The sequence below is a fragment of the Balearica regulorum genome, chromosome 4 (assembly GCF_011004875.1).
Source record: "Balearica regulorum gibbericeps isolate bBalReg1 chromosome 4, bBalReg1.pri, whole genome shotgun sequence".
Classification (NCBI taxonomy): domain Eukaryota; kingdom Metazoa; phylum Chordata; class Aves; order Gruiformes; family Gruidae; genus Balearica; species Balearica regulorum.
The window spans coordinates 11,112,958-11,139,317 of record NC_046187.1 but is presented as its reverse complement, the minus strand read 5'-3'; the positions used below and the strand labels follow the sequence as shown (position 1 = coordinate 11,139,317).

Here is a 26,360-nt window from a genome sequence, read left to right as displayed (position 1 = left end):
ACCTTTTGTTTCTAAGTCTCTGCAGACTTGATGCTAGAAAGATTTCCGGTTTATTCCAGAATGCTTTTTTTGGATCAAAAAAACCTCTCTTTGGCTTAGAAAGAGAAAATACTCCAGCCAACAAGTAGCAAACATTCAGTGACAGATGTTAAAAATAAAGCATGCATTAGAATACTTCAAATGTTATCTTGTGTCAGAGTTTCAGAGGTCTGTAACAGTTGTACATTTGTACATGGCCACTGCTCTGTGACATAAATATAAAAATAGCAATATGATGATAGATTACAAATAATTCTCAAATAAAATGTCAAAATTCTTAAGCAAAACTTGAACATTTGTAGAAAATTTTAAAATAAAATGCTACGCTGATTTGGAGGAAACTGTTTCCTGATTGTGGAGAGGATGAGATTTACTCTTGTTAGGAATCAGAAACATTTTGAAATGTCATCTTTTCTGGTAAAATGGAAAATCAGATTTTTGAGCAGGACTATTAATCCTTACTCTAAGTAGGGTCTGTATGACATGAAAAAGAGTCAGATTCAGCTGCCACAAGAGCTGGAAGCTCCACTTGTTTGATGATGAAGAAACAAGTAGACGTTCTCTTTTGTTACAGTTCTAATTCACAGACTCTGTTAAATCTTAACAGAATACTAATTACCTTAAGTGGATTTCACAGTTGACAGAGACCTTTGTCGGGAAGATGAGCTTGACAAAGGCAATTCAAACTTAGCTAATGAAGAATACTAGATCCACCTTTGAGGAATGTTAAGTAAGTGCTTTGCTTTTTATGAAAGGTACCTCTTTTATATGTAAAGTAACCGTAGAAATGTCAACATTTCGTTCTGAGACACCTTGCTAAATTCTGCAGAGGGTTATCAAATTACCTGCAGGTTTTCCTTTTCTGTAATTATATTTATTCATACAGCATTTCCTTGCAGTGAAGCTCTGTGGACCTATCCTGAAAAAGGCACATTCAACGTTTGCTTAACACAGCTTAATCAAACCCGTCTTCATATTGACAATCACAGTATGGCAGAAGTTTCTTCCTTGCAAATGAGGGCTATGCAGGTGTGTCTAATTATTGCAGAATCGCTTGAAGCACATAAAAGTGCAGGTGAGAGCTGGGACCGTAAAAATATTCTTTAGTGACCATGTTACCTCAGGTAGCTCAAAATATGCAAATAACGACTGCCTTTTGCGGTGCCCAAAAGCTAATACCAGCTCAGCATTAGTACAAAGTTGGGGTGCCTTAAAACCTACTGAGAAATACGGGCAAAGCCTTGCTCATATGGGTAGCTGGGTGGTGTTCTTGTTTCCTAGCTCATAAGCTAACTACGTTTTCCCTGTGCTATCTAACAGCACTACATCATGCTGCTCCTGAACGAACACGGGATAGGAGCTGATAGGAGTGTTAACAGATTACTGGGAGACCGTGTTCACATGCTCTGAAGAAGCTCTAGTTAGTTGGAAATCCTACAGTCGGCATCAAAGACACACAAACCAAAAGCTTTAAGATTAACTCTCCTTTTCATACTACAAGTTGCTGCTGCTTCATTTTAGAAGACCTTGTGATGCTGCCGCATTCTTACTACAGCGTACACCGCTGGGCTCCTCGTGCCACTGTGAAGCATTTTATGGCTTACCTGCATTTTTCATGGAATGAAATGTTTGGGTTTCAGCACCAGTAAGATGTTCTATATGCATGTAAATTAAAGTTGTTCAGGTAGAAGTGAGTTTCAAAGACTTTTTAAAGCCAGAAAACAGTTTATTTTCTAATTATTCAGGGTTTTACTGAAGAAGCCAATCAGAGAAAGATTTCTTTGAAAATGATCTAGTTTAAAGTTTTTGCTCTCTCTTTTCTGAATCATGTCCTACATGATAGTTTCAATTATTTATTATAAGGCAATGGTAAAAAAGTGTTAATTAGCAAAGATGAAAAAGACTGACTCAATGGGAGCTCCTGTAAAGGAGCTCCTATTTTTAATGCCTGAGGTGACCACTAATTTACAGCTTTTGATAGCTTGCATGCATGGTTCACAGAATAAATTGGTCTTGGGGAAAAAATACTGTACACCTTACTGTGGCTAATGAAGAAGGTCTAGGGTTTGCTGTTGTTTTGTTTCTATTTTTTTAGTTCAGGCAATTTAATTTTGATAAAATGGTTTAACTCGACAGCCTTAGAAATTAAAATATGCAAAGAGAGAAAGTATGACACGGAAACTGCAAGATTTTCTCCATTCAGCTGAAATGCCCATACCCAGCCCAAGAGGCCAGCTCTAAAAATAATTATGCTTTTTATTTTTCATCTTTCTGTGCTGATTTCAGCTAGTCTTTTCCATCTTATAAAAGTCTTTAACATTAAAAAACAACTTTAAAAACACTAATATCCCAAGATCTTTACACTTTTTTTGGTAGTCTTAGTGAAAATAAGAAAGAAGAAAAATGACACGCAATACTAGATGATTATGCTGATAATGGGAATTATACAGAAGACAAACTAAAATTTCTTTTAAACATAATACATCAAAATTACCTTCCTATTTTGTTCATATATTTCCTTTAATCATAGCTAGACTTACATAACAGTGTGAAACACATTCCTTAACAAAATTAATTATTTTAATTAATTAGAATACTCAACAAGGGTCAATAATGCAGTGGTCAGAGGTCTAGTTTGACTGCTTTTGTTGCCTGTAATCTCCATTGGACATATCAACTTGTTTCTTGAAAGTTAGCACACAGAAATTAATTTTATCACTGGTTGTTCTAACTGGATTTTAAAATGGATGCGACTCACATGTGAAGGATTCTGTCTCTCCCTTTTTTTCCCCCTCCCTTTTTTCCAATTTTCCCAACTCTCCTAGTCATTCTCAAAAAAACCTCCCAAAAAACCCCACATTAGTCTTCAAATGTCATTCATCCATTTTAGCATTTAACATAGCTAGATCAAGAGAACAATGTCAAAGTTTTAGAGTGGCCAATATGGGAGGCGGGGTTCCAAGGACCTGAAAAGTGGTGCACATCCCTCACACCAAGCCCTTCAAGGAAAGCAGGAGTCTTATTTTCTTCTTCACTTCAGGTCACTGGCTTGGTGTTCAAGCTAGTAGAAATGATTGGATTTTTTTTCCTAATGATACCTGAAAATGAAACATTTTCAACCAAGTGTCCGTTCCATCTACATTAACCCAGAATCCTGACTGTCCGTCTACTCTCATTCCTAGTTCTGTTGATTTTGTTTATGCCTGTATTCTTCATGTTGTTTCACAACATCACAGCTATGCAGGACCAATTCTTCATCTCCAGGCAGATGAATTCACGTGAAAAACTCACTCTTTTCTCAATTCTTTATGTTCAGATCTTTCAAGCCTTTCAGATCTTCCTCAATTAACACCTTTCCACTTAGCCTATTTTCCTTGTTTATTTGTTCATTTTGTTGTTGTTTTCTTTATTAATGAGATATTAATTGACAGCCTCTGTGATGTTTCTTACGCTTCAAGCTTTTTTTCATCTCCTGATGAGCCTTCCTGAACATAAAACGAGAACAATGAACAAAGTCATTGTGAGAGTTAAACTAAAAAGAACTATAAAATGGTAAAGTCCAGAATCAACAGCAACAGATAAAAGATTAACATGATGCTGCTGTTGTGAGGACTTCATTATCACCATGTTCCTAGTCAGAACAAAGGTGTGAAAGGACAGGAAGGTTTAACAAATTTAGAGTGTGATGTGAAAGTAAATGAGATATGGCCCACCCTAAGTTGCTATGGGCTTCAGGACATTTTAAATCCAGATTATTCAAATACTTCAAAACTAACTGAAATAGTTCTACTATACGGATAGAAAGGTAAACTCACTGGTGTTAGTATCTGAGGTGCATCTCCTTGCCTGGAAGCTCAGGGTTTTGAAAAGATGTTGTGGTGTATACTTGATTTTACTGTTTTAAGGACAGAAATTAATGATCTTCATTTAACTGTCAATCTCTTCTTCACAAATGTATAGATTTTTACCATCCTGGAAAATATTTTTGATATTTAGCATTACTGCAGGTAGGCAGAGTTTTACAAAGGATGATTCTCCCCATTATCTTATAGAGGCTTCCAGCCTTAATTTGTTACCCTTTATGACCCTCTATGCATTGATTAGAGGGCCTAGGAGACCCACTAAGAGTAGCTCTCTGGTTCTTACATAGCTGAGGCTTGATGGCATGAATTTCAGACATGTTACCTTGTGCCAATATCTGTGAAAATTCCTGCCTCCTTAAATTCACATACTCTGTTTAAAACAAAAAAAGCGTATACTTTTTTTGCGTATTTGCATGTCTTCTCATGCAAAGTCTTTATTTTACCAAACAGGGAAAAGACCAGTAGGAGATTTTCAAAGAATGGGCTCTGATAGTTCTTTCAGCCAGGACCAATGCCAACCTTAAACAGTAAAAAATAACTTGAAGGGACAGAGAGCAGAGAATATCATCTGCTAGTGTGAGGAGGGAGCGTTCTCTTATAATGATTCTTTTCTCTTTGACTCTCTGGTAGCGTATAAAATGTGGTCATTCAGGTTTAGAGATTTATTCTGGAAGTAGGCTTAGCCAATCAGGAAATTAGAGTCCCTATCATGAAACTTCTTTAGTGAATCACAGAAGGGGGTGAAACAAAGCAAAAGGGGATTTATTAAAGATAAAATTTAATTAAAAGTACAGAATATGAAATGTAATAAATATTAAAATAAAGGAATGCCTTCTGGGGCAGGTAGTGACATGAACTTGGGATTAATTTTAATAAGGTGAATAACCCTTCACTAATACGTGTATTGGGGTCAGAGTCTAGCCTAAGCATTTGAATATTTTCCTTGGTTCTGATTATTCTTTTCACAGATACGAAACAGTTACCTTTTCTGTTCTAGCTGCACATAATTTTGAAAATTGTTTGGTGAACAAAAAAGAAATAAGAATGGAAAATTACAAGTTTGCATTTCATAAGGAGGGAGGAGAAAAGCCTCTTCAGTTTTAATTAAGCTCTTTAAGTTTCACTTCAGAAGACATTGGTGTTCCAGAAGACACACAAAAAAGTAAGTTAACTCATGTTCACTTACAAAAATGGATGACAAGTAAAACTAAAATGCAAGGCATATTATGCAGATTTTTTTTTTTGGTGAATGGCAGTTACAGATTTACATAAAATTAAAATAACCTTTAAAATTAGGACAGCCGGGTCACTCTAATGTGCTCTGAATTACTGAGCTAATGATATTCTTATCCCTCCACGTCCTCTAGGCACTACCATTGAAAATCTAAACCTGTGCAAGAAAACGTAAGTGGGAAGAGCTACCCTGGGAAAACCACTCCATACTGCTCTATTGGTGCCACATCTGAAGACAAAATATACCTCTTTGGTAGATATTTAAAGCCAGAAATGTCTAGAGCCAAAAATGAACAAAACAGCCATTATTTCACATTACTCTTCCATCTGCGTTTTGGACCAGTGCTTTTTTTATGCAGAGAGAGATTTGATTTTGGTGCATATTCCTAATATACTATAAAGAACAAGTCTGCAAAGTCATCAGTTAGATAGCAGTAATTAAATTAGCAAATAATACTTAATTGATTTTCTGAAAAGTATAGTCAAGATCCAGCTGCATAAAAGGTACTTTTATGCTGTACTACTGGTAAAAACAAACCCAAAACTGGATTAAGTGGCCAACTGGGGATACTGACCGCATAATTGAAGACCTGAGTTATAAACAAGTATTTTAATTATCTCAAAGAAAAGAGCGTCCAGGGGAAAGAGGGGAGGAGTGACCAGAGTACATGGTATTCTGGCAGTCTTCTAAGGACCAAATCATTGCTCAAGACTATAAATTAGAGCAAACCTAAAGACTATATATTCACTTATGTTTTCCATTTCAGACTTTCACATGGGTGCCTGAATCCAGGCTGCTAGTTTTAAATAACCAGGTATGCAGACTTCCCTACTGTCAGGACAGGAATTTTAACTCTGTAGTATGTGTCTCTTTGTCCTTTGTGGCTCCTGTGGGTGGAAAGCTGTTTTCACAGCCTTTTAATGATAAAAATTGTGAGATTTGTATATGGTTAGATGTGTCTAAATTTATCATGAGGCAAATTATAAGTAGTTGTCTAGGATCATCTCTTGCTATTAGAGAATGCTTCCAACCCGTATACATCTATAGGGGCATATTTCTAAGTAATGTGAGTCAAACACTTTAAGCATACGGCACTGATGGAGTAATACAGGACTCCAGTACTCTAGGATAAACGCTTCTCAATATTTTGAGCAATGATTTGGAAGAAAGCACAAAATCACTGCTGATAAAATTTATGGCTGATGCAAGGATTGGTTGAGTGGTAAATAATTATAATCAGGCCTCACATTCATCTGGAATGATCTGGACTACAATAGTTATATTTATTTGACTTCTGTTGGTTTTGGCTCTGCTCTGAGGCAGCCAGACGCATGCTAACTCTGATTCAAAAGGCACGCAGATGCAGTCCGCCTAACAAGTGTGTTTGAACTCTCAGCAGTGTTCATTAGCTTATTGAGCACACTGTCCTGCTACTCGCGACTGCACAGCTTCCGTTTTGCTGCTGTCTGGGTTTGGAGTATTAATAGAAGGCATTTGTGTCTTCTGTAAAAATCCCTTCAAACCTCGATACTTTGGGCTCACTCCAGCAAAATGCGTTTTAAAACAAGAAAATGCAATGTTTTTCATCTAATTAAAAGAAATCTGAGTTCTACCTGCAGCACAGGGGACTGAGCCATGGTTTCCTAGGACAGAAGTCTGTTATGGGGATTGTATTGGATAAACAAACTCTGGTATGGAAAAATGAAATTAAAATCAAGCTACCTTACTGTCTTCTAAACTTGGAAATAATGGGCAGGAGCAGTTAGGTGGTGGTAATCCTTCTAGGTAGCACTGAAAATACCAATGTTCAAATTTTTTATCCTGTTCTCATGTCCACATTAAAAAGCTGAAAAATGATGAAAATGAGAATTCACAATTACTAGACAAAATTTTTATAGTTAGTAAAAAAAGATCTCAGTCTCTTTGTCTTTCCAGAAAAAGCACTGGGGAAAACCTGATTGTAGAATTATATGTGAAGGGCAAGAAAGTACTGAATTCTGAAAGGTTCTTTTTTTATCTCTTGGAGAAAGGTATATGAAACACTTGAGTACCATACAAACAGAAGTGTGATAGCCTCATACAGCTGGACTAGCTGAGATGATTTTAACCTAATGACTTCAGACTGGGCTCTTGGAGACTATAAGGATATACTCATGTATATACACATTTGTAAGCAGTGAAGATGGTTAACTGAGACAAATGAAAATAGAAATTCTCTGTTTCTTTGGGCAGGATACCTGGGAGTAGGTGAAATGTGATACCTTTGCTACAGAAGAGTTCAAACTAAATTATCTAATGCTCCCTTCCAACTTTAATGTCCATGAATCTACATATGGTTATGTTTTAAGAGCATATTAATGCATCAATACAGCTAGCAGCATTTTTATGTTTTAATGACACATTTATCCTATGTTCTCTGTATGCCCATATGCGTTAGTATGATATATTAGAAGTACTGCAGGAGTATTATGTCTCACAGATGTAACATTGCAACATAAGCACTTTAACTGTAGAACATAGTACATTTCCTTCTCTTATCAGTGTAGATTTGCAGCATTTATTAATATATGAGTCTATAGAGAATAACAGAGTACTTCAGGTTCCATAAAAGTTACGCTTAATGACAATTATGATTGCTGTGGTTTTCACCTTAAATTTTAGGTTTAAGTGTTCAATGCCTTTCTTTCAAATCTATCACTGGAGGATTTTGTTTAAAGTTATTCAGTATCCAGTAATCAAATTGGCAGGAATTCACTTCTCATTTTTTTCATCATAAAAGTAACTATCTTATTATTAGCCTGTTATTACTGTTGCTTGTTAGTTACTGTTTGTTAATTGGCTTTAAACTGGATTACCAGTAAACTTTCCAATATTCCTGTACAAAAAGGGATCTAAATAGGAGACTTTTCAGTTGCTTTTAAAATCAAATCTAAAAAGAACAGACTTTCCCATAGGTCTATGTAGGAATAGAACTGTGTTGATAAATATATATACTTGACTAAATACAAAGTTAGATTTTTAGTAAAAACAAATTGTTTGCTCAGCCTAAGGGGGAGTGTCAAAAGGTCTGATACTCAGAAAAAAAACCCTGCAACTCACCCACTGAAAATTAGCTCTTTTGAAGTTGCTGCAGTTCAGGCATTCTTAAACTCACGCATCTAAAATAAAAAAAGTAGCTACATTTTAAAATATTTTCTATTATATAAAAGTTATTAGTGGCATCTGTATTGATATTGACACACGTGTGAGTGTATTAATAAGCTACTGTGAGAATAAATAAGTAAGAAGGTAGTAAATACACAGTTTCTAAGTGACTCAGCCATGATGTTCCTCCCCAGGTTTCCATTCTAGATCGGCGTTCTCCATCCCTTTCACTTTGTTATCACATTTTGTCATTGACTGTTCCGCAATTGCATTTGAATGGAGTCTTTGCCTCAGGGCCATAAGTTCAGACACTATATAGTTTTTAGAATCATAGGATCGTAGAATGGTTTGGGTTGGAAGGGACCTTAAAGATCACCTGGTTCCAGTCCCCCTGCCATGGGCAGGGACACCCTCCGCTAGACCAGGTTCCCAAAGCCCCATCCAACCTGGCCTTGAACACTTCCAGGGATGGGGCATCCACAGCCTCTCTGAACAACTGGTTCCAGTGCCTCACCACCCTCACAGTAAAAAATTTCTTCCTCATATCCAATCTCTGCCCTCTTTCAGCTTAAGGCCATCACCCCTTGTCTTATCACTCCACGCCCTTGTAAACAGTCCCTCTCTAGCTTTCCTGTAGGCCCCTTTAGGTACTGGAAGGCTGCTATAAGGTCTCCCCGGAGCCTTCTCTTCTCCAGGCTGAACAGCCCCAACTCTCTCAGCCTGGCTTCATATTAGAGGTGCTTCAGCCCTCTGACCATCTTTGTGGCCCTCCTCTGGACTTGCTCCAACAGGTCCATGTCCTTCTTATGTTGGGGGCCCCAGAGCTGGACGCAGTACTCCAGGGAGGTTCTCACAAGAGTGGAGTAGAAGGGCAGAATCACCTCCCTTGACCTGCTGGTCACGCTTCTTTTGAAGCAGCCCAGGATACAGTTGGCTTTCTGGGCTGCAAGCGCGCATTGCAGGCTCATGTTATTTCTCAGCAACCAACACCCCCAAGTCCTTCTCCTCAGGGCTACTCTCAATCCATTCTCCACCCAGCCTGTATTTGTGCTTGGAATTGCCCAAACCCATGTGCAGGACCTTGCCCTTGGCCTTGTTGAACTTCATGAGGTTTGCACGGGCCCATCTCTCAAGCCTATCAAAGTCCCTCTGGATGGCATCCCTTCCCTCCAGCATGTTGACCACACCACACAGCTTAGCGTCCTTGGCAAACTTGCTGAGGGTGCACGCAATCCCACTGTCCGTGTTGCCAACAAAGATGTTAAACAGTGCCGGTCCCAATACCGACTCCTGAGGAACACCACTCGTCACTGGTCTCCACTTGGACATCGAGCCGTTGACAGCAACGGCGACCATCCAACCAATTCCTTATCCACCGAGTAATCCTCCCTTTAATCCTGACCCATAAGCTCTCGGTTGGCTCCTCATCCATCCCGAGGTGGAGCTCCATGCACTCCAGCTGGTCAGTGACATAGAGGGTGACACCCCCAATCTCTGACCAGAAAAGACATAAAAAACTGTTGTTCATTTCCATTTTGACTGCATAGTACAATTACCAAAGTTCAGTCACCTTGGACATCTCATGCTACATCTCTGTGCTAGTTTCCTGATTTCCTGAACGCTTCTTATGATACCCTTCTTAATAAAATATTGTATGAAGACTCTAAATGAAAGGTGAAATATAACATTATTTAAATCAGGAGAAAGGCTGAAAAGCTGCAGGGTAAAGCTGCCATTCAAAGGGAATATGACAAGCTGGAAAAACCTCATGAAGCTCAATAAAGGAAAACACAGAGCCTTGCTTCTGGGACACAGTATCCCCACGCACCTGTGCAGTCTGGTTGCTGATCAAGTAGAAAGCCATTAGGTTGTCTAGAGAGACTGGAACATGCATCTGAGATTCCAACTGGGCCAGGCCCTTAGCAAGTCTGCAAGTCTGGAGTGGAATCTGACTTCAGGGTTGATGTTGCTTTGAGCTGGGTGCCGGATTAGACATCTCCAGAAGTCCCTTCTGAAAAAAAGTATTCTTCATCTCTGTCTCAGCACAGTTTCTTTCAGCGTGGTACCTGAAAGCTACAATGGTGCTAAAAATTTGAAAGCACACGAAGGAGTCACACATTCTCCCTCTTATATCCCCCTCAAAAAAACCCCCAAATGGTAATTTAGAGCGTAAAAGGAAGTTATTATCTGTGCATTTTATTGGTTTCCGATCTCTTAAAAATACAACTGAAAAGAATGTCTGTCTTCTGTGATTAGATCTAAAATGCAACAAGACTACATAGCAGGTTGCTCTTTCTCAACTATAAATTTCATCACTACTACTTCCTGAGTTCTCTACTAAAAATGGACAGCTTGTGAAATACTTCAACCTGTCTGGCTTCTGACAGGTCTTCCTACAAAAATCTGAGTTATCCAAGAACACTCTGTAGCTGTCATGGTTAACTATCACTCCACAAACCTGACTTCTGAAGAAAAATCCTTTGGGAATCACAGAATAACAGCAACATTAGCCAAAAAGTCCACCTTTCTGTGGAAGAGCACACAAGTAGAATTTATTTTTGTGTCATAACTCTGAATTTGGAAAGAATGTTACTTCCAGTTTTATATGAATGACCAGATGGCTGCAACCATTAGAATACATCCATACTTTTTTTTTCAGGAAAACACAGGTAAAGATCAGACACTGTTTAAAAAAATAAAACACAGCAGAACCTTACTGCTAAGTTATTTAGTGGCGGTCGATAATGACATAAATTGAGCATATGGGGTTTTTAATCTACTATTAATCTATTATAATAGAATTATAACAACAATATTATAATATAATAATATTGTAATAATAACATTGACGATGATGAGTACTTGAATACTGTTATATTCTACCATTGCACTAGATATGCTCTATGGTTTGGACACCTTCACTGTTGAAAATCCAGGTTACACATGGAAATATTGAATTTGTGTCAAGAAAATTGCTTACATAGTAATACATTTATCGACTTAATAAAAAAATGCAAAATGACTGTGCTTTATAACACTTAGAAGATCTTTAGACTTAGTATATCTCTTCTGACATATTAACCTTTCTACAACCATGGTAACATATAAATGTTGGGGTTGGTTTTCTTCGTTTTTTGTTTTTTTAGTAAATATAAGGTTAAACAACTGAAATTGGGTTTTAACAAGCAGTTATAGTGGGATTGTTGGTTATAATTTTAAGACTATGAAGATTTCAATGTGTGTTCTAATATTTCTAAATTGCTGGAACCTTAGAAATTAAATGTACTTTTCTTCATTGTTTCCCTTCAGTTTTCTCCATCTGTTCTTTTTTTTTTTTTTTTTAAGTGCTCCAACTTCCATTAGGCTAAAGATTTTAAACTACAGACTGCTTTTCTAGAGTTTCTGATGTCAAGTTTCTCCAGAGTCACATTAACAAATTGCATATATATAACGCACTTTCAAAATTCATAAATCTGGCATTCCTTGAGAGAGTGTTCTTGCCAGTACATTAATTAGGAAAATGTTCCTTATGACTATTTAAATTACCAATGTTTAATTAGGTATTATTGCTGAATTAAGGATTGATTTCTCATATCAGTATGCATTGGTCCAGGCTCTCACCCATCGTAGCCAAGTTTGCTCAGATGAAAAGCGTGGTGAGAAGATGACCTTGGATTCTGGCGATGCTTGATGCCAGCTGATCCAATGGTTAAAGGCCAGAGAAACACAAAAGTTGTTCCTACTCACTTCAGTTGCCAACAGCAGATTGAAATTGTTCAGGCAGACCTATCGGCTTTGTGGAGAAAGGTTTTTCTTTTTTTAAGAGTTATTATGAAAGTTCCGTGCCATCAAACTTTCTCCAAAGATACTTTTGTGCTGAAAATGCCTTTGTTGTGAGGGGGGTTAAGCAATGCTGGTGTAGTCCACTGTTGGATCCACTGACTCCTGCACTGAAGGAGTGTTCCCTGTTAAGAGTTGCCTCCAAGTCTATTGAAGTAACTACACTTCTGCAAATGCTTGGATGCATACCTTTTGTTTATTTGGAATTAAAAGTGAATGGATCTATAGGCAAGATAATTTATATCTCTAAGGTTATAAATTAACAAAACTGCACACACGTATTTCTGAAAACAATTACAAAAGACGCAGTAAAGAAATAGAGATACTGGAAAGTTCAGCAGCCTTCTGGTTCTGATGTTCAGAACACAATTTATGGGGAAAACTAGCTGGAGTAAAGAGCCAATTCTACAGAACAAAGACAAAAGGTTTCACTTTCTAAACCATGCTAAAGAACTTATAGTGAGATTATATTATTCTCTTGAGCTTCCAAATTCTCAGGCTAAGATTTTACTGCTCATAACATTAAGCAATCATTGACGGGATTCCTGACTTCTGTCCAATCCTACAGTGCAGCAGACCATAGATCTAAATTCTCAATTCACAGTTGTCCATTTAACATTTCTGCTTTCATCAAATTTGTGGTTTAGGCATGATTAAGAAATAAAGATACAAAACCAATGGAAAATGGGCTGGCATTGTAACATTTTTTGCCAAGATTAAACCAAATACTGCAAAATCATACTCGAAGAGTGTCAGGTGTTTGAGTCTGTGCTTTGAACTTCTATGAATTTAAAGACTAAAGATGCTTAAGTTTAAAAAAAAAAAAAAAAAGAAAATTAATTTGTGCATACTTACCCAAGGGGATTGATATGCAGGTAATGAATGCATCATGGAATGATTTGTTGTCCTAGCACCATCAGGAAAAAGCCTTTCATTTCCTGGTAGGAAAATAAAATTAGTTAGACCCAATAGTGACCTTTCACTAGTTTAACTTTCCCTGAACCTGTCGGTATAATTACATAAAGAAGGTGATAAATAAGGACAGTATCTAATACAATGAGGTCTATACACATCATCTTCCATACCAACAAAATGATAATCATATCAAGAACTTACTTGCGGTGCTCTGTATTCCCATGGAGGGAATATACCAACTGCATAAATTGAACATTGGGTTTAAGTTGCAGCTTCTTCAGAAAGCAAAAGGGATGAGCATCTTTAAAGTGCTTGGAGAACTGAAAGAGCTGTGTAATCAATGGCTCCCCACTTTAGTTGCACGTGATGAATGGAAAATAATAAAACAATAGATGTATCTGATGTTAGAATTCGGAATACATCACTTCATAGGTTCACAGTTACTACTTGATCTACATAATTATACTGAACATTTCAAACTAAGAATAATAAGAAAATTATCTGAACCTCATTTCAAAAGAAGACTTGGCTACACTTAGAAAATATTTTTGCACGTCTATCTTAAAGCGTGTGACCATGGAAATACGATTACATCTAAAAATTACATAATTTGTCCTAAAAACAGGAATCTAATGTATGCATCTATTATTTTAAAATATTTTATTTTTAGATAATATGGCAGAGAATAAAGTAATACTTAGTTAAAAAGTGGTAAGTGATCCCCCTGAAAAAAAAAGACCCAAAAACATTGGGAATTGTTGCCCTGTCCAGTTCACTACTAAGCTGTGGATTCAGTGGTTCCAGCACAGCAGGGAGAGGGGCAGGGAGCAGCGGTTTGAGATAAGGACATTTAAGCCAGCATTGCCTCCAAAGAAACGCACGTGGGGAGAATTCAGTCCTTGGGAAGAGTCCATGCTCCTCACCTAAATTAGACCGCCACTAAAAACCTCCTGTGCATAGGCTGCACCGTGACCTCAATGCCTGTGAAAGCTCTCTGGCTATGACCACTTTCACCCCTAATCTGATCCCTGAAAACCAAGCCTTAGAAGATGTGTAAAGTACTTATTCACTTCTGAACATGCTTTAAAGCTATCCGTTGGAGCAGATGGAGTTTATTTTGTAATCTCTTTACAGCAGCCGAGTGACACAAAAAAAAAATATACTGCAGTGCAGTCCAGAGTCAGTGTCTCCCTTTAAATTATTTGAAATATTATCAAAATTACTTTGTGTCTAATAGAGGCACCCTTTCCTGTCAAAAGGGAAAGGTTAAGTTATTGTCAATGACATTTGATTAAATATTTGCTAATCAAATTTATTTTTCATTAATGGATGGATTTGTTAGTCTCTGCATCTCAGTTATAGCCTCAAGAACTCAGCACTAGAAAATCTTTGATTATCCTTTTACAGATTTATAAATATTTTAGTGATTTAATCAAAGTAAAGGAACAATGGAATATGATTTAGGTAAGTATTATAAAAAGAGCTAGTGAACAGCTAGTCTATCTTTGCACAATCTATTTTTGAGTCATTTTGAATAAGAATGAATTCCTTAATTTCAGTCTGTTTGGAAATAATTTATGAACAGAATAAGGCCAGACATTCTTGAATATGTTAATTTTTGTACATTGTTTCCCCAGTTCTAATAAATGTTAAAATTTCTCTCCAAGAATCTGACACAATCTGGAAGCCCAGTTTTTTCTTCTTTTTACAGAAATTGGGGCAACTGAAAGGGAAGAGTGAGGGAGAGAGAGGCTCTGTACTATTCTATACTAAGAACATAGTATTGTAATATTATATATCTTATAATAATAGCTTTATACTACCATTCTATACTGACTCTTTTTTTCTTTTTTTTTAAACGTGTACTTGAAAAGATGAACAGAAGACTTGATGGTATACTTCAGTTACCACTTGTTTCAACATAATATATTCTTTAGTTGATTTTACTTGCACTTCAGTTTTTTTATGGTAATTGCATACTTATGCTGTTCTCGTCAGCTAATCGGGAGTAATTATTACATCTCTAATTGACCAACAATAACTACTGTATCTTGTTTTGTTAATTAAATGCTTGTTTAGGAGAATATTTAATTTGCTGTAGTAACGTTTTTTTTTTTTCTTGGCGAGCAAGTCAACGTAACTTTATTATCATTCTGCTGTACAAGGCAGTGCATGCAAAGCTCCTAAGAAGATTATGTATAACACCTTCTATCTACCATAAAAGGGCTCAGCTGAAGCTTATGTTATTGTTAAACGTCTTGTAAAAGGAATCTGTGACAACGTTTCAGTTACAATACGGAAAGCATTCCAGCACAAGAAAAACTCAAGAAAATAAGGTGATTTTCCCCATAGATAATATGTTAGGGATCTTATTTGGACTAACTCCTGGCTTACAGAGTCTTTAATGAGATCCCAAAGAAAAAGTTGTATCATCGAAGTCACGGGCTCTTTGTAATGCAGAGGTGACAATTGCCATGAGCTAGCAGTGTCCTCGGGCCCTCGGAACAGAAAGGGATTCCCGTTGCCTGCAAAGCTGAACTGAACCAGAGGAGGCAACCAGGAGACCCCCACGGCCACTATTCCAGCACACGAGCTCTGCAACAGCCCTGGTGCCACTGCTGCGCAGGGGAGAAGTAAGAGCGGCAATAACATACAATAACCTCTGGGAAGATGGTCTGAAGTTGCTCGTGGAGGGGAGCCTTCATGCGTACCTCAGAGCAGCGTGTGGAAGGTCAGATAGCAGCCTCAGGTGTGGAACAACCAACTGACATGATTTCACATCCAGTTCCAACAGTTACCAATTCTTGCCACAGACACGACACTGATTCAGCGTTGCTTAGTCCTCAGATTTACCAAATCTGTGTGTAGGGATGAACAAATTACTTTTAACCACATCTTAATGTAACTTAGTTTCATAAGCTATGCACGTAACTCATAAGTAAGTTAAAGACTTGTGTCAGAAAAAAGAAACTAGAATTCACATAGTGCTGACTCAGTAAACTGAAGACTGCATAGTTTCTTTAAGTGCTTGCTCTACAATTAAAGGTCCACATTTGCTTCTGTCATTTCAGAATTCCTAAAAAAGCACATGCTTGTGACATTCCACAATGCAGTGCAATTTATGTAAGCTCATGAACCAATACAACTTAGGCAAACTCAGTCTGTTGATAAAAAAGAAGAGGTCAATAGGCATTCGGGACTCAACAATGCATAATCTGAGAGCGACAGAACTTCAAAATAAAATTCTTCATTTTTTCCACCTAATCAATTATTATTAATGATGTAAAAGAGGAGAAGTGGAATGTTTACCTTAGTCTTACAATTTTTGAGGGGGGGGAAATATCTTCTTTAATACATCCAAGAGATTTTTTTCAGTGAAGATGATATTTCTGTGAAAAAGACAAGGACATTTATTTCTTACAGAAATTTCTACAAATAAATGTATTACAATAGAAAATACAGCCTAAGAAACATGCTTGGCACAAGGTTGAAAAGATTTAAATTGTGTGATATGTAGCGTAATAAAATCTTTTTTTTTTTTTTCTCCAGAAAAAAATGAGCTGTTCTGCATGACCTTGGTCAAATCAGAACGTTTTTCACTGGTAATAAACCAGTGGTATTGTCTCTGAGAGGCCGCACCTTGCATAAGCAGTGACCTTCATTTCCCTTTCATCAGCCTGGGAAGCACAGGGGTCCCTTGGAATATACAAATACTTTTTTCTGCTATTCTGAAACGACTCCTTGTTTTCTCGAGCAAGATTGGAAGCTAATATTCTGCAGTTCTTGGTAATTGCACATCCGGTGAAATTCTTTGGCCCTTGTGCTTTGAATGTCACATTTTAATCTGTACCTTATTTAAAAGAGCATTTTGGAGTAAAAAAATAAAGCAGTATCATTTCACCTCATGTGTGATGCTTCCACCAGTTCAAGTTTGGCACTGAGGTTATTTTTGTCTCTTGGTATGGCAGGTTTGCTGCATAAGGGTAGCTGTTTATTTTAAGTAATAGGTGATCCTTGGAATCTATCCAGGCTGTAGTAGTTGTAGCTGATCACGTGCTTACAGGAGAGGGGACTGTTGTATTTTACATATGTCCTTGGTCTTGAACATTCGCTACCAGATCTGAACAACTTGGCCTATTCTTATCTGTAAGGGCAGAAGAGCGTGAAGTCTGTTTCTGAAGAAAGACTTAAAATGAAAATAAATCCAGGATCCTTCTAGTAGCTAGGATGGAATTAAATTGGAATATTTCATAAAGCCTGTATTGCTAAATATCATATTGAGTTGGAAACAGCTGGTTTGAATATGCAGAAGCTTTGAAAAAAATCTATGGGAAATTATATGTGATTGGGAGAGTTCTTCAAAGTGCTTTTTGGCATAACACACAATTATTTCATACTAAGTAGGATTCAAACTACAAACAATTAAAAAGAAAGTTGGAGAATTAAGTGTGAGCTAAAGGGCTAGCAAATCCTGATAACTAAAGCCAAGGTTCACAATGCAGTGACCTGCAGCTCAAACCAGACTTGCTAGGACATCTAAGGTGGCTGGTTTAGAAGTTTTTCATTGAAAGTGGAAAATGTTTCTAGCATTCCCGAGCTGATTTTAAGAAGTTGCAGAATCCGCTAGTGAATTCATCACCAAATTAAAGGTGACTGTACTGAATCTAAGTGGCAGGCTTTATTCAAATTACTTCATTTTTCAAAGAAATAGTCAGATTGGGTTAACTGGTTTATTAATTAATAGTGGCTCAAGCATCTCTAGTATTTACACACCTACTTCTTAGGTGTCGTAAATGTGTAAGTTATGAGCTAAATCTACAAAATTCTCCCTCCTCCTACTGCTCAGCCAGTATCATCATATTCATTGTAAGGTTTCATGCTAATAAATGTATGTTTAAGCAGGCAGTGTAGCTGAATAAATGCAATATTGATAGATCTAATATGAATGAACACCAGTTTCCCCACTTGTTCACTTGAGAGTGCCTGACTTGAACACAAAGCTGGGAAAAGGTTGGTGTGTAAATAGATAACTTCAAAAGAGCATTCGTAAAAATTTGGACTCAAAATATCCAGAAGAGCTTGTTGTCATGCTTGGGATATCAGTACGTTTGAAGCTATGCAACATGCAGTGGCTGAATTGAAAAGCTGAAGGGAAAAATTGCTGTGATAGGCGAAAAGCAGCTATTTCTCATTTTATATTGAAATTAAACCATTTGGGGCCTGAGTCCTTAGGCAATTTTCTACATAGGAATTTATTTAATGCTGTTGTTATTTTTCCCTCAAATTGATCAAATAAGACCATTGAAGACATTATACTTTTAAATACTCCTTTCATATGTGGAAAAGATCAGACAACACTGAACTCCTCCAGATCTGATTTTCTGCTGGAGCAGAATGGAATATCTGGCCAGATCACTGCTGTACAAAGCATAACCATCCATCCACAAAGTATAACAGTAACTCTAACAGTCCGTCTTGCAATAGACAGGCAAGATGGTGTAGTAAAACCGTCACATTACGTAAGGGTCACCGTAAGTACAGAGCACGATGTCCCTTTAGAAATTATCCCATGCAATCAAAACATGTTGCCAAAGAAAAAAAAAAATACTGTGAACTGAATGAGATAGACACTGAACAAAATCTTCATTATGGCAAAAAAAAATACTGACATGGACTTAGAGAATTTTAAGAGCAAGCACTGCCAAAACAAGCTCAGCGTATCCTAGGCTAGTTTCTACCACACCTACTTCAGAGATTCCCCAAACCAAGCATGATGAAAATCAAAGCAGTACTGTGCCTTTCTGAACCAGCACCATTTCAACCAGTCCTGAAAATAAACCATGGCCCTTCAAAATCACATGTTTCTTTGACTGGAAATAGAGTACTCTGACTGTAAGCCTGAGAGCAACCATAAACCCATGTATTTCCAAGGCTTGCACACATTTTCCACAAAATATAACAGGTAGTATTAGTAATCTGGTGAAAAAAAAGATGATAAAAGACACTTAAAAATTGAGATAAAGTAAAAAAAATATTTTTGTAATTTAGTCTCATCTTCAATTTGTCCTAGATTAAACTATAATAAAAGAACAGAATGGTTTGAAAATGCCAGAAAGAAAGGAATTAAATAGGAAATAAATGGATGTGACAGAGAGGTATAGTTCATTTGTAAACTGGATCACAGTAGAGGTAGTAAATGTAACTATTATATATAATTGACTTAGTGAGATGCAACATTTGAGGCCCGAAGGGGTGCTAAGCTATTTACTCATGACTTACGGATTCATATGAATTCCTCTGTTACTCAGTCCAGTGCCCAGTTGTTTATCATCTCACTAGAACTTGGAGAACATCCAGTAACTGCAGTAGAAGCTCTGTGAGTGTATCTAAGGATGATGTTTGTGCAAATAAAAAGATTATTTTCCCTCATGAAAATAAACAGAATGTTTCAACAGTGTAGTATGCAGGTATAGACATTTTGTAAGTACAGTGATATTGGCATAAACTAAAAAGCAAGCTAGTTTAGCATGGTCTAGAAACTAGTCTGGCTTTGACTAGTCAGTTACAGATATCCCCAGAAGAGCATAGGAGTGCAGGCACTTTATCACTTACATACTTTATTCCCATCTCCTTTGCCCCGTTTTTCATGGCTGAATTTTCCCAAACACTTGCCCAAAATCTGTCCCAACGTCTCCTTATCCTGGTCACCTTTGTATCTTGCCAGGTTTTAGTGCGCTACCCCTATGGTAACACGTTACTGCACTGTTTTAGAGGGCAGAGTGGATCTGCACCCAGGGTTCAAACCGAGGTGATGTGGCAGCTGTACGCGTAATGGCGCACAGTGCTCTCTGCTTTATTCTCTTTTCTCTAAAAATATTTGGGGTTTTGGACCACGGAGGAAATTTACACTGAATTGCATAGAACTCTTTCGTGCGATACTCAGTAACGAGATTCTCAGTGTAAGAGTTAACCTACCTACCGTTCCGTATGTTAAATTGACATTCTTTTTCTTCCCACATTTACCACGCTACGTATATTAACATGGATCTTGATCTGCTATTTTATCACCCAGTCCCTGAGAGCACCTTCTGCATCTCTTTTGTCATTACTCTTGCCTTCATTACCCTGAATAACTTAGCAAACTGTGTCACTTCACTGCTCATTCTCTTTTTCGGATCACTGATGAGTATGTCCCCATGGGACTCCCTGGTGATTTTCTTCCAGCAAGAAAACTGACCATTAACTCCTACTCTCCATAGTAGAAGCTGTTTCTGTGCATGGTAAATGTGCAGAGTGGGAGGCTTCTTTATATACTTGCACCTTTTAAAAAATTATTCCATCTAATTTGTAATTATGTCTAATACATAAATGATATTTTAATGATATAAATATGTTCCTAGAAAGAGACTCAGCTATTATTCTTTAAAAAACGAACAATTTTTTTTCTTATTGGAAGTAATTTAGGTTTGCCCTCTGTCGCACCTTGACATTTTTGCTCAGCTTCTATTTTTTACGTATGTGAATCACCAGCTTTTCAATACCAAACTGTCATAGATTGTATATTTTGAAAAGAAGCCAAGTTTCAGTATCATTATACTTACACATTCACCCCGAGGCATAATTGTTCTAATACACAATTTTCATCCTGCAATTTAAAGGAGAGTTAGCATGTCTTTTTGCCTTCCAGTAACTGTCACAGGATTTTCAGTATGCATTGGATAACATGAGCCCTTTCCTGTTCCCATGGAAATCAATAGTAACACTTCATACCCATTAAACTCTATCAGAGAAAAACCCGGGATTGAGGTAATTAGGACCCACTTTTGTTTGGTCACTGGTTCGTTGGAAATCAGATCTGTTAGGCAGCAAAGCGCAGGGTTGTTTGCAACAAGCTGAAATTTTCAGCCAACGGCAATAAAGGTGAAATGCTCTGCATCCCCCCGGCGGGACCCACGCTGCTCCCTGCCCTTCCACGGAGCCACGTCACGCCATGCCAGCGGCAGTGCCAAGCTGAAGGAAAACTGACTCACCCGGGCCCAGATGTGCCCTCCAGAGCGGCGATGCCCCAGGCGCAGCCGGGGGAGTAGGCAAACCCTGTGTTCACGGCTATGCAGAGTGAGAACTTCACCTAGTCCAGGAGTGGGAGACCCGGGCAAAGATAAAGCACCGGTTGGTTTTTCCAGTCTCCTATTTGACATCAGCATTGCTCAGCATCACCACATCTGATTCAGAGCGCAATGCTTCGCTGTGTACCAAAGGACCAATCTAGGACATGGAGTACAAGTAGTGGAAATTTGCCATCCATGTTCCTTTTCTTCAGGTTTCTGCATCAGGTTTGTGTGCCTACAGAGGTCCTTCTCTCGGGCAAGATTTAAGGCAGTTTTAATCCAGTTCACTGAAACAATGAAGCTGAGGATCTGACATCTTAAATGGGCTGTCATTATCTCTTGGTTGGCAAAATAAAATATATTTAGTTGAAATAAAACCAGAGAAAAATATTTCATTTTTTTCCCATAAAAATCCCCCAGTTTTGAAAGACTTACAAAAGCCAAACCTCACATATGGGGTTAATCATAGATTGCTGTAACTATAAGTTTTTATTTAATAAAAGGAAGAAGAATTTTCCAGATTTACCGGTACTTGAAAGATACCAAAAGTTTGGAATCAACCCAGTAGCAATCCTGTGTGCTAGGAGGGTGGAAAGTAACATAAAAATGCAATGAAAATGCAGTAAATGAAATGCAGTAAATGAAATGCAGTAAAACGAAATTATTGACTTCTCAAAGGAATATAATTCAAATATCGATCACATACAGTGTATTCAGGCACTTAAGAAACAACTCTTGCACTAAGTGTCTTAGGATCACTGCAAGTTTTCTGGATCACTGTAAGTTTTTTGAATCCAAATATTATTGTTACCAGGAGTGAGAAGGTAGTTCAAAGCTTTGTAGAAACACAGAACTACCCTGCCTTTTTGCTATGAGGGAAAAATACAGCTCTGGTAGTCAATTGTAATTGCACCCCAGATAACTGCATGCGTTTAGAACCTGGTCAGTTCTTGCAGTCTTCAATCCGTCTCTCAATTGTATTTAAATGAACTCATGCAGTATCATTTTCTAAATGATATGAATATCAATATTTCTAAATATGAATGTCCAGTTATTTCTTTAACAACATATTCCTTTATTTTGTATCTTTTTCTAGAACCTGCAAAATCATAATCTAAGACATACTATGTGAAAATGAAATACAATACTATACACATGCTTTGCTGAAGTAAAAGAAAATTAATTATTGTTTACTGTATACCTAATGCAGTTCATCTTTAACTTACCAGGTACCTAACAAGAATAGAAGCAAGCAGGAAGGCACTTTCTTGCCACTCTACCTGACCCCAAAAGTACATTTTAAATACCAGTCTCAATTCTTGCAGACCTTGTTTATTCTCAACTCTAACCACATATTCAGTTTTAATGTTACTTATGCTTACAGTGTTCTTAACAAAAAATAGTGCAAAGTACAGTTTTGTTCTGAATCTCTGAAGCAGAATAAACCAGCTTGTGCTAAAGGTTCCTAAAGATTGGTATATAAATCAATTTAATTCTTGATAAAGTGCACTGTGGTTTGAAGAATTTCAGTTTTTTGGTTCTCCTTATGTTCCAGCTCTGCTTAGGATCCACGGAACACTCAAATTTAGACACTAGTACTTATGTAGAAGATGTTCTGGGAAACTTTACCGTGAACATTAACAAAAGATTAATAAAAGTCCGTAAGTATAAAATAGCGACCCAGATATCCTGAAAGAAACATTACATGGACATTGTATGGTCACTACAAATCGTGCAAAACCTACAAAGCTAATTAAAAATCCTGTTCAATAGAAAAAGGAGCATAACAGAAATAAGTAACTGTGAATAACCACTTTATTTTTACACCCTGTTGGTGCTCTATGTACTAGCAGACACTCAGTAATTACAATATTCCAAGAGCACATCTCTACCTGATGATCTCGCTTTTGCTTTCACCAGTCTTGCCCTACAATTTTTCATCTCTCTTCTTTTTCTTCACAGCAATGCATTGATCCTGCAAGCTGTAACTTCTCTATTATTGAGTTTAAAAAAAAAATAAATCTATATTTTACAAGTCTGATTTTGTACTGAACAGGCCTAAAAGAGCAGTGCCTGTTATTAAAATAAGCATAACTGTATAAACAAAATATTCTGCCTGTTCTTTAAAATGTAGTATTACACCTGTCAAAGAAAAGAGCACATCCTTAGTACAACTTCTACACTGTCTAGGTATCATATTGTTACAGTTGTAGGAGACAACCCACTACCTAGCAAGATAATTTAAATAGCAATTACTACACTAATACATTTCACAGATCTTTGCTATCCTTTCAGTTGTCAAGTGCATGGGCCTAATTTGGTGCCCTGAGTTCACTGTTAGTTTTGCTTTCTTTTTAACAAAATAGCTGTGAAAATTGACCTATTTAGAATGCTTGCAATACCATATGGAAAGGTATTTTCAAAACACTCGTTTTTTTAAAAAGGGGAGCCGAAACATCAGAAAGGCTGTTTCTATTTGACTGTAATGAAAAGTGAGTTTTGATAAAGCAATTGAGATTGAATAAATTTATATGAATGTATGTATGTATATAGTATATGTGCACAGCAGGTCTGATAACTAAAGAGAGTATGTCTACACATGTACGTTTTCATTTTTCTGAACCCATTAACATACCTCAAAGTCTGCCACAAGGATCGAAGATACACTAATGAACTTTAAGACTTTTATAAAAGAGAGAACATGTTCCAGTGGGTTGAATACAATCTTTACTATTAGGTGCCTATGTAATAACATGAGTGGATTTGAATAACGTTATGCAGAAACAGAACAGAATGAGTTAGAAGATGGAAGCATATTAAGCAAATCTGCCGGCTATATGCGTCTATTCCCAACACATTCGTAGTTATTCTGCTGAAGCAAATATTTCCATATGATTCCTGTTGAGTTCCAGAAGTAAAATAAGTTCAGCTCTTTCTGAACTTTCTATAAAGTGTGGTTCAAACCAAGCCTAGGTACTATCGCATGAGAAGATTCCGATTGTCAAGAGCTTTGTATCAGAAGATGAGGCAGATATGATCTACTTGACATTTCATCAGCATCTCAGCCTAAGTGCAAAGAAGGAAATTCAGTCCCAGAGTGCTTCACAGGAAAGCTTTGTATTTTCTTTATCTTATTTTTATTATTTTTACTTTAAACTAAGGTAAAGCTTGTACGCATCTAACTTTGAAAAGACACGCAAAGTTTTTGTACAGCAAACATAAAAGAAGTGTCTTTCAGTTTTGTTTTCTTTCTAGGTAAGGGTAGGTAAATGTCAAGAAATCTCTTTAATTTCATATTCTAAAAAAGAATGATTTATGGAGAAGAGAAATCAAATTACTTACCTATAATAGAAGATTTTTGAAGGTAGTTCCCTGTTTCCCTAAAGGTAACACTGAAAGATCTGTGATGATTCACCAGTTTGTACTACAAAGTTAGGAGGCAGAAACGCCATTAATTATTCAACTCTATTAAGGAAAAGAAAGACAACGAAGAAAATTAAACAGGAAACATGGAAATGAAAAATACCCACCTTTTCCCCACCTGCCAAAAATCCCCACCTTTTCCCCACCTGCCAAAAATCCCCAGAAGCTTCAAATGAGAAAAACAGGTGGGCTGAGCCTTCTGGAAGAAAAACTGCTAAATTCAGTGAAGGAGAGTTTTTGAAAGCGTGATGCCATCGCTGTGGATTCTTGGTCTCTTGTATGTGAGAACACTGGTGCCCAACAGAACCGGCCAGGCGTTTGCATCCTTTAGCATGCACACAGAGGTATAAATCTGGCCATTCGTATAACTGAGCTTGAAGGAGTACAGAAACTTACCTGGGGTTTAGTGTCCTGAACAGCCCCATACCACAGGCTGAGCCTTCACGCTTTCAGCGTACACGACAGCTGCAGCTCACAATTTATCAGCCTTCTCTTCACCTCAGTAGGGCAAAACGTCTTTACCAAGAACTATCCCTTAGATTTTAGTGACCACCTATGTATTGCAGAAGGATGTTGTGGGCACACAGCAAATGGTGTAGGATGTAAATGTACACACATGAACCTAGAGGTAAGGATCACAAATCCATTGTGTAGAAATCTAAACACCTATTCAGAAGCACACAGCTGGGAGAGTTTAAAAGCAGAGGGAAGAGAGAAAAAGCAGGTACACATCAACACTGAAAGAAAACTCTCACTGCTTCTAATTTATTGAGCACTGAAATCAGGATTTGAATATAAAAGAAAGGACTTTTAAACATTAACTAAGACAGTTTCAACCAAATTTAAAAGCACGTTGTTTTATGGAAGGTCTGACGGTGTTCCTGCCCTGAAGAACCTGGTCGAGTTCCTTAATTCCTAAGCAGATATTGAAACTGAAACAGGGAAACAAAATCCTTATGATTTGTAGTCCAAAACTCTAGATACAAGCTTCAAGGGATCACTTCCCAGATAAAATGGCTCTGTGCAAACCTAGACACACTCTTTCTTAACTTACATCTTTCTATCTTTAATGCATCCAACATAATGGATCTGAACATCTGCTTGAATGCTCTGTAATTTTAATTGATTATCATAGACAATTAAAAGGAAGGTATAACGATTGCACATCTCGAGAGAACATGATCTATATTTGTTTAGATCTGTAGAATTAGCTTGTCCAAAAGGAACTGTTAAAACCAGTCTAATAAAACCATAAGATCAGTTCCTAGAAGTGATAGTTAAATCAATAACATGTGCAACCTATTATTCTGGTTGACATAAGCCTTGAGTAGTCTGTCAGCAGAAAGTTATGCTATGAAACATAATTAAAGAAAGATAAAATTGATTACATATCTACGTCTTGAAACTGGAAAGGTATTTCTGATGATTATTGAAATATTGAAGTGTTTAATTTATCTTCTGTTTGCACCAAATCAGTAGAAAAATCTCTTTTGCAATTTTAATGTATTACTCCTAAATTTGCTTTTATTATAAGAATGTAATTTTCCACTCTAAGAAGTGGTTATGAATAGATAACTGATACTCTTTGAAAATACCAGTTTGAAATGTATAGTAATGAAATCAGATGAATACTTCCTAACACATTTCTGTGCTGATTTTACTGTACCTCTATAAGAGCTTTACATGTAAATTAAAACTGTAGAATAATCGTAATTGCTATTTTTATTTAAGTTAGTTTTCCTCTAAAGTTTACAGGACAGCAAGAACAAGGCAGGTATCTTGCTTTCATTTAAG

At 37.1% G+C, this 26,360-nt stretch overlaps 2 long non-coding RNA genes across 5 annotated transcripts; both read right to left on the bottom strand.

The window, feature by feature from the left end:
* Positions 1 to 2,237: 2,237 nt before the first annotated feature.
* Positions 2,238 to 21,769, bottom strand: LOC142601538 (uncharacterized). Of its 4 annotated transcripts, XR_012835057.1 has the most exons (10): positions 21,066 to 21,769; positions 20,637 to 20,680; positions 19,315 to 19,421; positions 16,345 to 16,424; positions 15,747 to 15,893; positions 12,976 to 13,058; positions 10,109 to 10,291; positions 8,236 to 8,294; positions 3,855 to 4,011; positions 2,238 to 3,524 (listed from the first exon to the last, which is right to left on the bottom strand). It is a non-coding gene; the product is annotated as an uncharacterized LOC142601538 (long non-coding RNA). The 4 variants fall into 4 exon arrangements; XR_012835056.1 differs by lacking the exon at positions 21,066 to 21,769 and having other exon boundaries at positions 20,637 to 20,960; XR_012835058.1 differs by lacking the exons at positions 10,109 to 10,291; positions 21,066 to 21,769 and adding an exon at positions 6,859 to 6,982 and having other exon boundaries at positions 20,637 to 20,960.
* A 426-nt stretch (positions 21,770 to 22,195) lies between these two features.
* Positions 22,196 to 24,602, bottom strand: LOC142601537 (uncharacterized). The gene is made up of 3 exons (XR_012835055.1): positions 24,486 to 24,602; positions 23,775 to 23,884; positions 22,196 to 22,832 (listed from the first exon to the last, which is right to left on the bottom strand). It is a non-coding gene; the product is annotated as an uncharacterized LOC142601537 (long non-coding RNA).
* Positions 24,603 to 26,360: the final 1,758 nt, after the last annotated feature.